At 35.6% G+C, this 14,652-nt stretch overlaps 1 protein-coding gene and 1 non-coding gene across 5 annotated transcripts in view; one reads left to right on the top strand and one right to left on the bottom strand.

The window, feature by feature from the left end:
* Positions 1-14,652, bottom strand: part of ATL1 (atlastin GTPase 1) — an 83,672-nt gene that overhangs the window by 46,166 nt on the left and 22,854 nt on the right. The window lies entirely within an intron of this gene.
* Positions 7,879-8,022, top strand: LOC128773191 (small nucleolar RNA SNORA62/SNORA6 family). Its single transcript, XR_008417466.1, has one exon. It is a non-coding gene; the product is annotated as a small nucleolar RNA SNORA62/SNORA6 family (small nucleolar RNA).

Genomic DNA, 14,652 nt, shown 5'->3' with positions numbered 1-14,652 from the left:
ATTTCTAAATACCTCTGGATAAAAGAAAATATAATGGAAATTAGAAAATGTTGTAAACTAAATAATCTAATGAATGTAACCTATTCATCAGTGATATTATACTATCTTAATCAAAATAGCTTTATGAAAAGTCATTACATATAGTAGTGCAAGCTGGTCCTATCTTCTAATTATTAACAGTTGGGGGTGTTTTGACTCTTTCCATATAAGTATTAGAATCAATAAGTTGGAGTGTAGTATTTTAATTATACAAAGATAGTTAAAATATAACATATCAGAAACTTGCTGAGAGGAAATTTACACTTTGAAATGCATTTAATAGAAAATATGCTTGAAGAAGCATAATCTAATATTAATCCTAAGTAAGAAAAAGAATTGCTTATTAAATTCAAAGAAAAGAAAAAGTAGGAATAAAGATGTGGGAAATCAATGAACCAGAAACAGAGATCAGCCAGAATGATTTAATAATTTAAGACAATTCAAAGAAAATAAAAGATAAAATCACATATCAATAATACCAGATATGACAAAGAGATATCACTACAGATCCTACAGATATTTAAAAAATAATATGAGGAGAATGACATCAGCATCATGGTGACATGAGCCCTTCCTCATGAGTTTCTCACCTCTTTGATTTAAAACTAACTGGACATCTATAACGAAAGAAAAAGAGAAAGAAAAAAAGAGCCTCTCCACAACATACTAGAACACCCAAGAGATCCATTCATCTGTGCTCCAAAAAGTGGGTGGACTGGACCACAGAGGAGGCTGCAGGGAGAGAGAGGAAGTCATGGAACCTAGGGCTATAGAGCCTCCAGCATCAAGTATATTAGCTGGGAAGCATAAGCCTTTAAAGAGGTACATTGTAAAGGCAATGAGTGGGGGTCTGCCAGGCTGGTTCTGCATTCTGCAGCTGGAGGGACCTTTGCTCTCTCTGAGGTAAAAATGCAGTAAAGAGGGAGACAGAAAGGAAAAAGAAGTAGGCAAAGAGAACTGAAGAAAAATGTCTCCTGCTGTCTGCCCCAGGGTTCTGACAAAAGGACCACACAGGGACCTCTGAGACCCAAATCCCTCCATTCAAGGAGTCCCTACTAGGCTGGCTTCCAGCTATGGACAACCCCAAATTCCAAGTGCTAAGTACACATTTCCTACCTCTAAAGCCACCCACCCTTTTTCCCCCTCTTCTAGCTTTATATATATAAATAAATAAACATAATATATATATCAATGCTCCTAACTTTAGCAGCTGTAAGCTCTTGTCAAGGAAACCAAAAACATGTGCTATAGCACCACCTTCTGGAAAACAAAAGGAAGACTTCTAATTACCAAATCTATTGAACTGTTTGAATCAAAGCAAATAAAACCTTGCCTAAATGAGAAAGGTATCTGCAACTTCGAATGTGGTAGCAGAGGCACTTTTCATCAAACAACATGAAAAAGTCATATTAATATGGCATTGTAAAAAGAAAATGACAATTTTCCAGCAACCAAATCCAAAGACATGGAAGGGAATACTGTGATCTGACAAAGAATTCAAAATTGCTGTTATGAAGAAATTCAATGAGCTACAAGAAAACTCAGAAAGGCAATACAATGATATCAGAAATAAAATGAATGAACAGAAGGAGTACTTTACCAAAGAGATTGAAATTCTTTTTAAAAACTATTTATTTATTTTGGGGAGAGTATAAGCAGGGGAGGGGTAGAGGGGGTGTGTGGACAGAGGATCCAAAGCAGGCTCTGTGCTGACACACTGACAGCAGCAAGCCCAATGTGGTTCTCGAACTTACAAACTGTGAGATCATGACCTGAGCTGAAGTCGGATGCTCAACCAACTGAGCCACCCAGGTGCCCTGAGACTGAAATCCTTAAAAAAAAAAAAGCAATTCTGGAGCTGGAGAACTCAGTAAATGAAATGAAGAATGTATTAGAATGCATTGGAAATAGAGATCAGATAGAAGAAAGAATGAGTAAGCTAGAAGATAGGAATCTTGAAGTGACTCCGGTGGGGTGCCTGGCTGTCTCAGTTGATGAAGCATGAGACCCTTGATTTTGGGGTTGTGAGTTCAAGCCCATATTGGGTGTAGGGCTTACTTAAAAAAAAAAAAGACTCAGGTGGAAGAGGAGAGAGAACTAAGATTTTTTAAAAGTGAAAAAATACTATGAGAACCACCAGACCCATTAGAAAAGTCAACCTAAGAAGAATGGGTATACCAGAATGAGAAGAGAGAGAGAAGGGGGCAGAGTTTATTTTAAAAAAATAGCTGAGAACCTTCCAAATCTGGGGAAAGAACTGTATATACAAATCCATGAAGCCAATAGAATAACTTATTACACAAAAAGAACTTCTCTAAGATACATATTAAGATTACCAAAAATCAATGAAAATAAAGAATTTTAAAAGTAGCCAGGGAAGGGGCACCTGGGTGGCTCAGTCAGTTGAGTATCCAACTCTTGATTTTGGCTCACTTCATGATCTCACAGTTCATGAGTTTGAGCCCTACATAGGGCTCTGTACCATCAGTGCATGGCTTGCCTGAGATTCTCTCCTTCTCCCACTCTCTCTGCTCCTTCCTTGCTTATGTATACACTCTCTCTCTCAAAATAAATGAATAAGCTTAAAAAAAATTTTTTTTAAGTATCCAGGGGAAGACAGTAACTTACAAAGGAATCCCATCAGTCAATCAGCAGATTTCTCAGCAGAAACTCTATAGGCCAGGAGAGAGTGGAATGGCGTATTTAAAATAAAAACTGCCAGCCAAGAAGACTCTATCTGAAAAAATGATCTTTCAGCTATGAAAGAGAAATAAAATTTTTTCTAGACAAGCAAAAGATAAGAGTTCATTCTACCACCACTAGACCTGCCTTGTAAGAAATGTTGAAAGGAATTCTTCAAGCTAAAACAAAAAGACAAAAGTACACAAAACTGATTAAGGTAACAGAAATAGGAAACTTTTTTTACAATTGTATATTAAACTCTTACAGTATAACAGTTAAATGAAAAGAGCATTAAAAATAACTATAGTTACAACTTGGTAATAAAATCATAGCATATAAGGAAAAATTTTGACATCAAAAATAAAAAAGAGGAAGAGTTAAAGGATGGTACTTTTATAGGCGAATAAAGATAAATTGTTATGACCAAAGACTTTTTAATCTACGAAATGTTTTATGTAAACTTAATTGAGTTTATTTATTTGTGAGTTAGAGCCCCATGTTGGGCTCTGAGCTGGCAGCTCAAAGCTTTCTTTGGATTCTCTCTCTCTCTCTCTTTCTGCCCTCCCCTGCTCATGCTCTCTCAGCCTCTCTTAAAATAAATAAACTTGGGGTGCCTGGGTGGCTCAGTCGGTTGAGCGTCCGACTTCAGCTCAGGTCACGATCTCACGGTTCGTGAGTTTGAGCCCCGCGTCAGGCTCTGGGCTGATGGCTCAGAGCCTGGAGCCTGCTTCTGATTCTGTGTCTCCCTCTCTCTCTGCCCCTCCCCCATTCATGCTCTGTCTCTCTCTGTCTCAAAAATAAATAAACATTAAAATAAATAAATAAATAAATAAATAAATAAATAAATAAACTTAAGCACAAAGCAAAACCTAAAGCAGTGATATGAAAAAAAAAAAAAAACAAAAAAACAAAACCAGGAGACTGAGCACAGCACCATGGAAAACCACTAACTTGTAAAGGCAGACAAAAACAAAAGGAAAAATAAACAGTGGAGAGAAAAATAACAAGAAGGCAAAATATAAAATGGCAGTGTAAATCTTTGCATATCTATAATCACCCTAATGTAAATGAATTAAACTCACCAACCAGAAGGCATAGAGTAGCTAGGTGGATTTAAAAAAACAAAAAACAGGACCCAACTATATGCTGCCTACAGGACACTCTTTTGTCTATAAAGACACACCTAGGCTCAAAAAGAATGGAAGATGCTATTCCAAGCAAATGGAAACAAAAAGAAGGTGGGCATAGCCATACTTACATCAGACAAAATACACTTCAAGTCAAAAAGTGTAACAAGAGACAAAGAAGGTCAGTAATAATGATAAACAGGTCAGCACATCAGAGCATAAATACATATGCTCCCAACAGCCAAGCACCAAAATATATTAAGCAAATAGTAACTGATCTTAAGGGAGAAGTTGATAACAATAAGATCATTTCAGGAGGCTTCAATATTCCACTTTCAGCAATGGATAGATTGTCCAGACAGAACATCAATAAGCAGATATTGATATGGACCATACTTCAGAACAAACGGACTTGAACATTTCTTCCAACAGCAGCAGAATATGCACTCTTTTCAAATGCACGTGGTAAATTCTCCAAGATAGCTCATATGATAGGCTACAAAATAAATTTTGTCCAGTTTAAGAACATGGAAATCAAGGGGTGCCTGGGTGGCTCAGCCAGGTAAGCATCAGCCTCTTGATTTCAGTTCAGGTAATGACCTCACACTTTCATGAGTTAGAGCCCCATGTTGGGCTCTGAGCTGGCAGCTCAAAGCTTTCTTCAGATTCTCTCTCTCTCTCTCTCTCTCTTTCTGCCCTCCCCCGCTCATGCTCGCTCAGCCTCTCTTAAAATAAATAAACTTAAAAAAATAAAATAAAAAGAACACTGAAATCATGCTAACTATCTTCTCTGACAATGGTATCAAACTAGAAATCAACAAGAGGAAAATGAGAAGATTGACAAATGTGTGGAAACTAAACAGCACACTTCTTTTCTTTTTAGAAATTTATTTATTTTGAGAAAGACAGAGTGCAAGCAGGGGAGGGGCAGAGAGAGAGGGAAGGACAGAGGATCCAAAGTGGGCTCTGTGCTGACAGCAGAGAGTCGATGTGGGACTTGAACTGCAAAATCATGACCTGAGCCGGGGTTGTATGCTTAACCCACTGAGCCACCAGGTGCCCCTAAACAACACCCTTCTAAACAGAATATTGGATCAAAGAAGAAATCAAAAGGGAAATAAAAAATTATCTCAAAAAAAATGAAAATGAAATAGAACATATCAAATACTCTGGGAGACAGTAAAAGCGTTCTGAGAGGAAAGTTTATAGTTTATATATATAAAAGGTTTCTTATATTAAGAAATCAGAAAGATCTCAAGAAACAACCTAACTTTACACCTTAAGGAACTAGAAAATGAAAAACAAATTAAGCCCAAAGTTAGCAGAAGGAAGGAAATACTACAGATCAGAGCAGAAATAAATAAAATAGAGACCAAAAAAAAAAAAAAAAAAAAAAAACCAATAGAAAAAACAATGAAACTAAGAGCTGGTTCTTAAAAAAGCTAAAATGGACAAACCTTTACCTAGACTAAGAAAAACAGAAGAGACTCAAATAAAATTAGAAATTAAGAGGAAACATTACAACTGACACTACAAAAACACACAGAATTAGAAGAGACTACTATGAACAATTTTATTATTTTTAAAAATTTTTTATTACGTTTCTTTATTTTTGAGAGGCAGAGACAGAGCATGAGTGGGGGAGGAGAAGAGAGAGAGGGAGACACAGAATCCGAAGCAGGCTCCAGGCTCAGAGCTGTCAGCCCAGAGCCCCACACAGGGCTCAAACCCACGAATCGTGAGATCATGACCTGGGCCGAAGTCGGACATTCAACCGACTGAGCCACCCAGGCGCCCCTACTATGAACAATTTTATATCAACAAATTACATAACCTAGAAGAAATGGCATACATTTCTAAAAATGTACAACCTACCAAGACTGAATCAGGAAGAAACAGGAACAAACTGAACAGAGCAATAACAAGTAAAAGGATTGAATCAGTAATCAAAAAACTTCTATCACAGAAAACTCCAGGACCAGATGGCTTCTACCAAACATTTAAAGAATTAACATCAATCCTCTTCAATAATAATGAAATAAATAACCCAATTTAAAAATGGGCAAAAGACGTGAACCAATGCTTCACTAAGGAAAATATATGGACAGAAAATAAGGACATAAATTTTATCATGTGTACATTATACATTCATTTTATTTTTTTTAAAGTTTTATTTATTTTCAAGACAGAGAGAAACAGAGCATGAACGGAGGAGGGGTAGAGAGAGACACACACACAGAATCCCAAGCAGGCTCCAGGCTCTGAGCTGTCAGCACAGAGCCTGACGCGAGGCTCGAACTCACGAGCTGTAAGAACATGACCTGAGCCCAAGTGGGACACCCAACCGACTGAGCCACCCAGGCGCCCTTATAATTTCAGTTTTAATAATAAAAATATCATTGGGGCGCCTGGGTGGCTCGGTTGGTTAAGCGGTCATGATTTCATGGTTTGTGAGTACAAGCCCTGTATCAGGCTTTCTGCTGTCAGCACAGAGCCTACTCCAGATCCTCTGTCCACCTCTCTCTCTGCTTCTACCCGGCTTGCACTTACTCTCTCTCTAAAATAAATAAACGTTTAAAAATAATAATAAAAATATCATTTATATACCAGTATAAAACCTGACAGATCTAGTAATAAATCTAACTGATGTGCTGATAAATATTTAACAACCATCCCTTAGCAGTAGGTAGGTATGGGGAAATCCTGATTTGTAGTGTTTGCCAGTTTCTGTGATATAAATACTACCACCATGGCTCATTTCTATCTACCAGTGAGACTCACTGAATGTGGAACCGGGAAGATATGCACCTGATCAGCTCTCAGGAGCTAGTATGAGCTGTTCCAATGTATCACTGAATTGCAGTGGAAGATATTTAAGACCTCTACAGAAAAATAGAAAACATTATTGAAAGAGGTATATACATGTCCTCAGATTAGAAGACTGTATTATAGGGGCGCCTGGGTGGCTCAGTTGGTTAAGCGTCTGACTTCGGCTCAGGTCATGATCTCACAGTTTGTGAGTTTGAGCCCCGCATCGGGCTCTGTGCTGACAGCTCAGAGCCTGGAGCCTGCTTCGGATTCTGTGTCTCCCTCTCTCTCTCTCTGCTCCTCCCCTGCTCATGCTCTGTCTCTCTCTCTCTCCTTCAAAAGTAAATAAAAACATTTAAAAAAAATTTTTTTTAAAAAAGACTGTATTATAAATGTGTCCATGTTCCCCAGTGATCTACAGTTTGGTTACAATACTAACAAATTCTCAGTAATCTTTCTTCTACAAATTAGCAAGTTTCTTTCTTGTATAAAGCCTTCTTATATAGATTAACAAGCTCAAATGGAAAGGCAAAGAGTGGAAAATAAGAAACACAATCTTGAAGAAGAATTTGGGGGATTTACACTAACAGACACCAACAGATTTTTAAAATCTACAGTAGTGAAAACAGAGTGCAACTGTCACAAGGATAGACAAGTAGACAAATAGAAAAGACTAGAGATTTCAGAAACAAATCCACACATATACTATCATCTGACGCAACAAAGGTGCCACTGCAATAAGTGAAGAAAGGATAATCTTTTCCAAAAACAATGCTAAGTCAGTGGATCTTCCTATGGAGGAAAAAATGAACCCTCACCCCTTGTTCTCACTATGAATAAAAATCAGTCCCAAACAAATCTTAGACCTAAATGTGAAATAAGAAATGTGGACAAAGGATACAAATAAGAAGTTGAGAAAAACCACAGTATCAAATGGTTCCACACATATGAAAACATATTCATTTAATTAAAATTAAATTTTAATTTATTTCAATTGATTAATACTACTTTAAGTTAAAATCAAAATTTTATTTAAAAGATAGATCAATACTTTTTACATATATCTGATTCACAAACATAAGAAGTATGATAAATCTTTTCATTGGTTGGGATGTAAATTTGTATCCTCATGCATTGCAGGTGGGAATTAAAATATATATAACATCTTTAGACAACAATTTGGCAAATAATTATCAAAAATACAATGAACATACTCCTTGACCCAGCAATACTATTTAAAAGAATTCATCCTGATGAACTCACAAGTGTAGGTAGTGTGCTATAGGAAGGACAAGTCTATCACTAACACCACGAGGGTCCCTTCTGGCCCAATGAGTGGAGTTTGACAGTAATTTTTGCTACAAGTCAAAAAATAAGTAAATAAGTAAAATTAAAATAATAAATTAATTCATCCTGCAGATATACTCATACACAAGCAAAATACTAGAAGCAATGTAAATGCCCACCAGCAAGAGACTGAATAATAAACTATGGTTTATCCACCTGTGAACCTAAGGTAGTTGTAAAGAATAAGGGAGCTCATTTGAAACAGTTACAAATATATAATGTGAAAAATAACTCAAGGTACAAAACAATGTGTATAGTGTGTAAGAAGAATGTGTTGGCATGCTGAAGGAACAGAAGGAGTACGGTATGGATGGAGCAGGCTGGGAAGGTGGTAAGGGGTGACATCAACAGACTGAGATAAGCACGGATCTGCAACAAAGTAAATATTGGGGATGAGAGAAAAAGACTTCAGTAGATGTTTGTATATGATTATCCTTTTCTACTCTACCTTTGTGTACTAGGAGTGAATGAGATAGATAACTCTGAACTTTTGGTTTATATGCTTAAGCCCTTTGAAGAGCTACATATGGACTTAATGAAGAAAAGGGAAATTATATATTAAGTGTGATGTAAGTATACTGTAAAATAAAACGAATATCTGAATCATGACTATAAAATAATGAAGTGGTTTATGGGAAGAAGTCTCATTATAATGTAGGCAAAACAGGGACGCCCTGCATGGCTCTGTCGGTTAAGTGACTGACTCGTGATTTCGGCTCAGATCATGATCTCACAGTTTGTGAAGTGAAGCTCTATGCTGATAGTGTGAAGCCTGCTTAGGATTCTCTTTCTCCCTCTCTCTGCCACTCCCCCTCTTCAAAATAAATAAAGAAACATTTTAAAAAATCCAATGTAGGCAAAACACCATATTAAAAATTCCTTTTTGGTAAGAAAACTTCTAAAAACAGAAATAATTTTTATTAAGTAGAATGAATAATAAAATAGAATGCATCTGTGGAATATTTATAAATACATAGTCATTAGTTTGCATCTCATCTAAAGTTAAGAAAGGCTTCCTATCTGAAACTATCATAACCATCAATCTATACATATATTTACGCTAATAAATATTGACATATAAAATACGTATTTAGATAAGCTACAACCCAGATATCTATCAACTGATAAACAGATAAACAAAATATGGTATATCCATTCAATGAAATACTATTCAGCAATAAAAAGAAATGCAGAACCAACATATGCTACAACATGGATAAACTTTGAAAACACAATGTTAAATAAGGGGTCACAAAGTGCCACATACTGTATGATCCCATTTATATAAAATGCCAGGAATAGGTAAATTTATAGAGACAGAAAGTAGATGAGTGGTTGCCTAGGACTGGAGAGCAGGAGGGGATTAGGAGGTGATGCAAGTTTTCTTTTGGGGCTAATGAAATGGTCTAAAACTGAGTGATGAATGCACAACTCTGAATAAACTAAAAGCCTCTGAATTGTACACTTTAAATGAGTGAATTGTATAGTATATAATTATAGCTCAATAAAACTGTTAAACTAGAAAAACTTCAGTTCCTATTAAAAAGGTCAAAATTGAAATCACAGCCTAAAAATTTCTGGAGAATGGAAACTGTCTTACTCATGTTTGTACTTCTTGACAAAAAAAAAAAACAAAACTTTTAAATGGAAGCTCACACAGTAGGTACCCAATACATATTTACATTAATATAAAGTAGTTCTGAAAAAGTATTGAGATGCACAGTACTATTAAGAATAAATGTTATGTGCTTGACTCATTGTTCATAACTACATTTCAACCAAGCAATCAAGATTATCTTTGTTATAAAGAACCTAAAAATCCTTTAGAATGCATGCCAAGTTTCTTTAGCACCAGATTTTTACCCTCTTAAATATGTTTTGCTAAACTAAATTTGTTTCAATTCCCTGAACACTGCAAATTTTTAAAAGGGAAAGAGGCAGACAACAGGATAGAAGAAAACCAGATGGGAATTAACATTTTACTATGGATGATACAAATGTATGGCTCACAAGGGGAAAACTAAAAAATATATATACTGTTTCATCTTCTCATATAGTGGATTTTATGTTCAATAAAGATTTCTAGGACTTTTCCATTCTACGTGATATTCTAAATCACTGGAAGCTCGCCACCCAGCTATAAATTTATATATGTTGAAAGGGAATCTTCAAAAATTTTAAATATGGAAAATAATCATTTTAATATATTGGAGATGTTGGGATTATGTATTTCTAATTTTCTTGACTGTAAACTTTGAAAAAAATCTATACTTCATCTTTCCAGCAAAAATTAAACCCCACAAGATGATGAACTATGAGGACATTGGAGCCTTTACAGAGAAAAGACATAGCACCTAGGAAACGGTTTCTTAGCAACTGAAATTAAAAGGAAATATATTTTCTTACACTGTAAAATCTCTTTTGAACAAATAAACTTGAAAAGTGACTGAAAACATTTGTCTGAATGACCCAGAATGATTTCCAAAATCACAACAAAGGGAGTTCATATAGAAAGGGACAAAATGGGTTAAGGAAACAAAAACAAAACATAACTCACAAAAATGAATCTCTTAAAAATGTTTAAGCAAGAGCAGAGCTATGAACTACAATGAGATGATTACACATAGATCTCAGAACACTACCATGCTGACTCTCAGACTGTTCTGCTAGCAATACCCTTAAGGAAGAGGATTTCAAGGAATAATGCAGGTCCTACAACTTCAGAATCTTAGAAGAAATAAGTAAATCACTTAACAGTCTGTTTATTTATTTTAAATACAAAAGCATTCCATAAACTATTCAATGGATGCCTCTAGAAGAATGCCATCATGATTCAGGCACTGTGTGTATGTGTGTGTGTCATATATATTCACACACACGTGAGAAGACTTAAATAGAAAGGTAAGTAACAGATAAAAAGAAGAAATACTGGGGTGCCAGGGTGGCTGCGTCAGTTGAGTGTCCGACTTCAGCTCAGGTCACAATTTCACGGTGTGTGAGTTCCAGCCCAGCATCACGTTCTCTGCTGTCAGCGCAGAGCCAGCTTCAGATACTCTGTCCCTCTCTGTGTCTGCCCCTCCCCACCCCTGCGTGCACTTGCCCTCTCTCTCTCTCTCAAAAATGAATAAACATTTAAGAAGAAATACTAATGGGTAAGAGACATAGAGGGAAAAGTTCAGTCTTACTAGTAACTGAATAAATGCTAATTTTTAAAAAATATTTATTTATTTATTTATTTATTTATTTATTTATTTATTTATTTATTTTGAGAGAAAGAGAGCACATGTGCATGAGCAGCGGAGGGGCAGAGAGAGAGAAGCCCAAGCAGGTTCAACCCTCAGCTTGGAGCCTGATGTAGGACTCGATCCCATGACCACGAAATCATGACCTGAACCGAAATCAAGAGTCATATGCTTAACCAACTGAGCTACCCAGGTGCCCCGATAAAATACTAACTAAAGGAGATAAAGTTTTTGGCTATCATAACTTACAATGGTTAAAAAAATATAAACAGTTGACCCTTGAACAATATTAGGGGTGCCAACCCCCCACATGCTCAAAAATCCACATATAACTTTTGACTGTCCCAAAATTTAACTACTAATAGCCTACTGTTGGCCAGAAGCCTTACCAATAATAAGTCAATTAACACACATTTTCTATCCCATAGCTATTATATACTGTAATATTACAGTAAAGGTAGAGAAAAGATGATGTAATTAATAAAATCAGAAGGAAGAGAAAATACATTTATATACTGTTATCAAAAAAACCTCTGCATCTAAGTGTTACTAGCACAGTTAAAACCCATGTTGTTCAAGGGTCAACTGTACACATAGAGTTGGAAACATTCAAAAACATTAAAAAATGTACATACCCTTTAATAAAACAATTCCATTTCCAGGAATTTATCCTAAGGAAATTATCGAGACTGTGCATATGTATTTGTCTACATAAAGGTTCATTATAGCATTATTTATAGAATGACAAATTGGAAACAATCTAAATGCCTAACTGTAGGATAACAGAAATAAATTATGTCATGGCTATGCTATGCAAAATATGGACCCATCTTAAATCATGTGATTGAAAAATACCTAATCATAAGAAAATATGTTCACCTATTTTAAGAAAAAAAGCAAATGGGAAGTATCATTTCCATTAAGGCAAACAAACAAATACACCTGCATGTATAGTCACTGAAAAAAGTCAATTTTAGAAGTATTTGGTTTCTCAGCAATTGTCTGGGCCTTTAATCATCTTTGAGTCAGCTATTCGGAAAATTTTGGTTACCCTTTCTGCTGAATATCAACTGTGTCATGTTCAGGACTATCTCCACCGTTCTAATTTGCAGAGACTATAAGTGTGGGAAGTAAAATACTACAGTTCTTATAATCGCATCTTAGATTTCTGATTTAGATTTTGCCCATGAAAGGCACTCATGACCTGGAAGAGACAGCAAAGAAGAAACTTACACTGTCTTCTAGTAGAACGGATAGATATGAGAGCAGACAGAACCCATGAGGCTTGTAGCACATGGCCAAAGGTATGGCACTGTTCTAATTCACAGACAGTAGCTAACATTTTGGGCAGATGGTCAGGTATTTCAAAGAAGTATGTGTCTGGACCTTTGGAATGGGCATGGAATATAAGTATAGTCAGTTCCATGTGAATGCTCACCAGACGGCATTCACTGCAGAGAAGGTACTCAAAAATCAGATGGACAAGACGATTTGTTTTGTGTGATCTAGTCAGCCTCCTACTCCAGCCAATTCTGCTCAGTATGCTCACAAACTAAATCAGCAAAAGAAACATGAAGCGTCTATATTAATATCAAACAAAATGGACTTTGGGGCAAAAAGCATTCCTTAAGATAAAGAGGATCACTAGATAGGAATAAAAGGCTCAATTCTTCAGGAAAATGTAAGAAGTCCATATTCATGTGCACCTAACAACACAGCTCAAAAGTCAATAAAAGCTTGACAGACCAAGGGGAAATTGACAAATCCACTATCATCTTTTAAAATTTCTATCAGATTTATTTATTTATTTATTTATTTATTTATTTATTTATTTTAACGTTTATTTATTTTTGAGACAGAGACAGAGCATGAGCAGGGGAGGGGCAGAGAGAGAGGGAGACACAGAATCTGAAACAGGCTCCAGGCTCTGAGCTGTCAGCACAGAGCCTGACGCGGGGCTTGAACTCACGGACCGTGAGATCATGACCTGAGCCGAAGTCGGATGCTCAACCGACCGAGCCACCCAGGCGCCCCTCTATCAGATTTTTAAAGTATCTATCAGACATCAGTATCTGATAGATCAAACAGTCCAGAAATCAGAGTATGGAAAACATGAATATACATTTAATAAGCTTAAACTATATAGAATTATTGAATCACTACAATGTACATCCAAAACTAATATAACACTATATTTTAGCTCTACTGAAATTCAAAATTTTTTAAAGTGATTTGACAGCAAATGCAACCTTTAAATACTTTATTTATATTAACTTATTTGTCTTTAAAATAAACCCATTCATTCACTCTTCCTTAAAAAAAAATAAGCTTGAGCTAGCAAACATATATAAGCACAGTCCATCAAAAATTAGAAAACATAAAATGCTTTCCAGGATTTTGTGGAAATCTATAAAAATTAAACATGTACTAGGACGACAAAGTAAGTTTCGACAAAGTTCACAGCATGAGTATAAACATGAACAGCTCAATACTGTAGCAACTAACCACATGAGGCTGTTTAAACTGACTACAATTAAATAAAAGTAAATTTTTGGTCTTCATTCTCACTAGCCATACTTCAACCCTTCAAAAGATATACATGGCTAGTGACTACCATATTGGACAGTACAGACACAGAACATTTTTATGACCACTGAAAGTGGTACTGCTATATAATATTAACTAGAGTAAAATTAAGTATCACATAAGTAACAAAATTTAGAAAAATCCATTCTTTCTTTCTTTTTTTTAAAGATTTTATTTTTAAGTAATGTCTACATGCAACATAGGGTTTGAACCCATGATCCTGAGATCAAGAGTTGCGTGCTCTACTGAGTGAGCCAGCCAGATGCCCTAAAAATCCATACCAAATTTGTACCATGGTACAAATCATTGTAGACATTTAAAATACTTGAAACTAAATGAAAATTAATCTACTGCATATCAACATATATAGGATACAAGAAGACAAGCTGAAAATCAGTGAGCTCAGTATCCAACTTTTTAAGTTAAAAAGAGAATATAGAATAAAATCAAAGAAAGTAAAAAAATAAAATAATAGAGATACATGGAAATTAAGTAAATATAAAGAAAAAAGGAGAGATTAAACAATAAAAGATATAATAAGGAAAACACAACATTAAGCAGAGAAAATAACAGATAATTAAGAACAACCTTATGCTAAGCTGATGTATGGACAGATTCCAAGAAAAATACAAATTACTAAAACTGAATCAAGAAGAAATAAAAAGCTTTAATTGTTCCAAAACCCATACTGAAGCTAAATCAATAGTTCAAAATCTTGGGGCACCTGGGTGGTTCAGTCAGTTAAACATCTGACTCTTGGTTTCGGCTCAGGTCACCATCTCATGGTTTTGTGAGTTCGAGTCCCATGTTGGGCTCTGCAT

The sequence above is a fragment of the Panthera pardus genome, unplaced genomic scaffold (assembly GCF_024362965.1).
Source record: "Panthera pardus isolate Hobbes unplaced genomic scaffold, ASM2436296v1 HiC_scaffold_24, whole genome shotgun sequence".
Classification (NCBI taxonomy): domain Eukaryota; kingdom Metazoa; phylum Chordata; class Mammalia; order Carnivora; family Felidae; genus Panthera; species Panthera pardus.
Note: the sequence above shows the minus strand (reverse complement) of the source record. Positions and strands in the feature narration are given on the sequence as shown.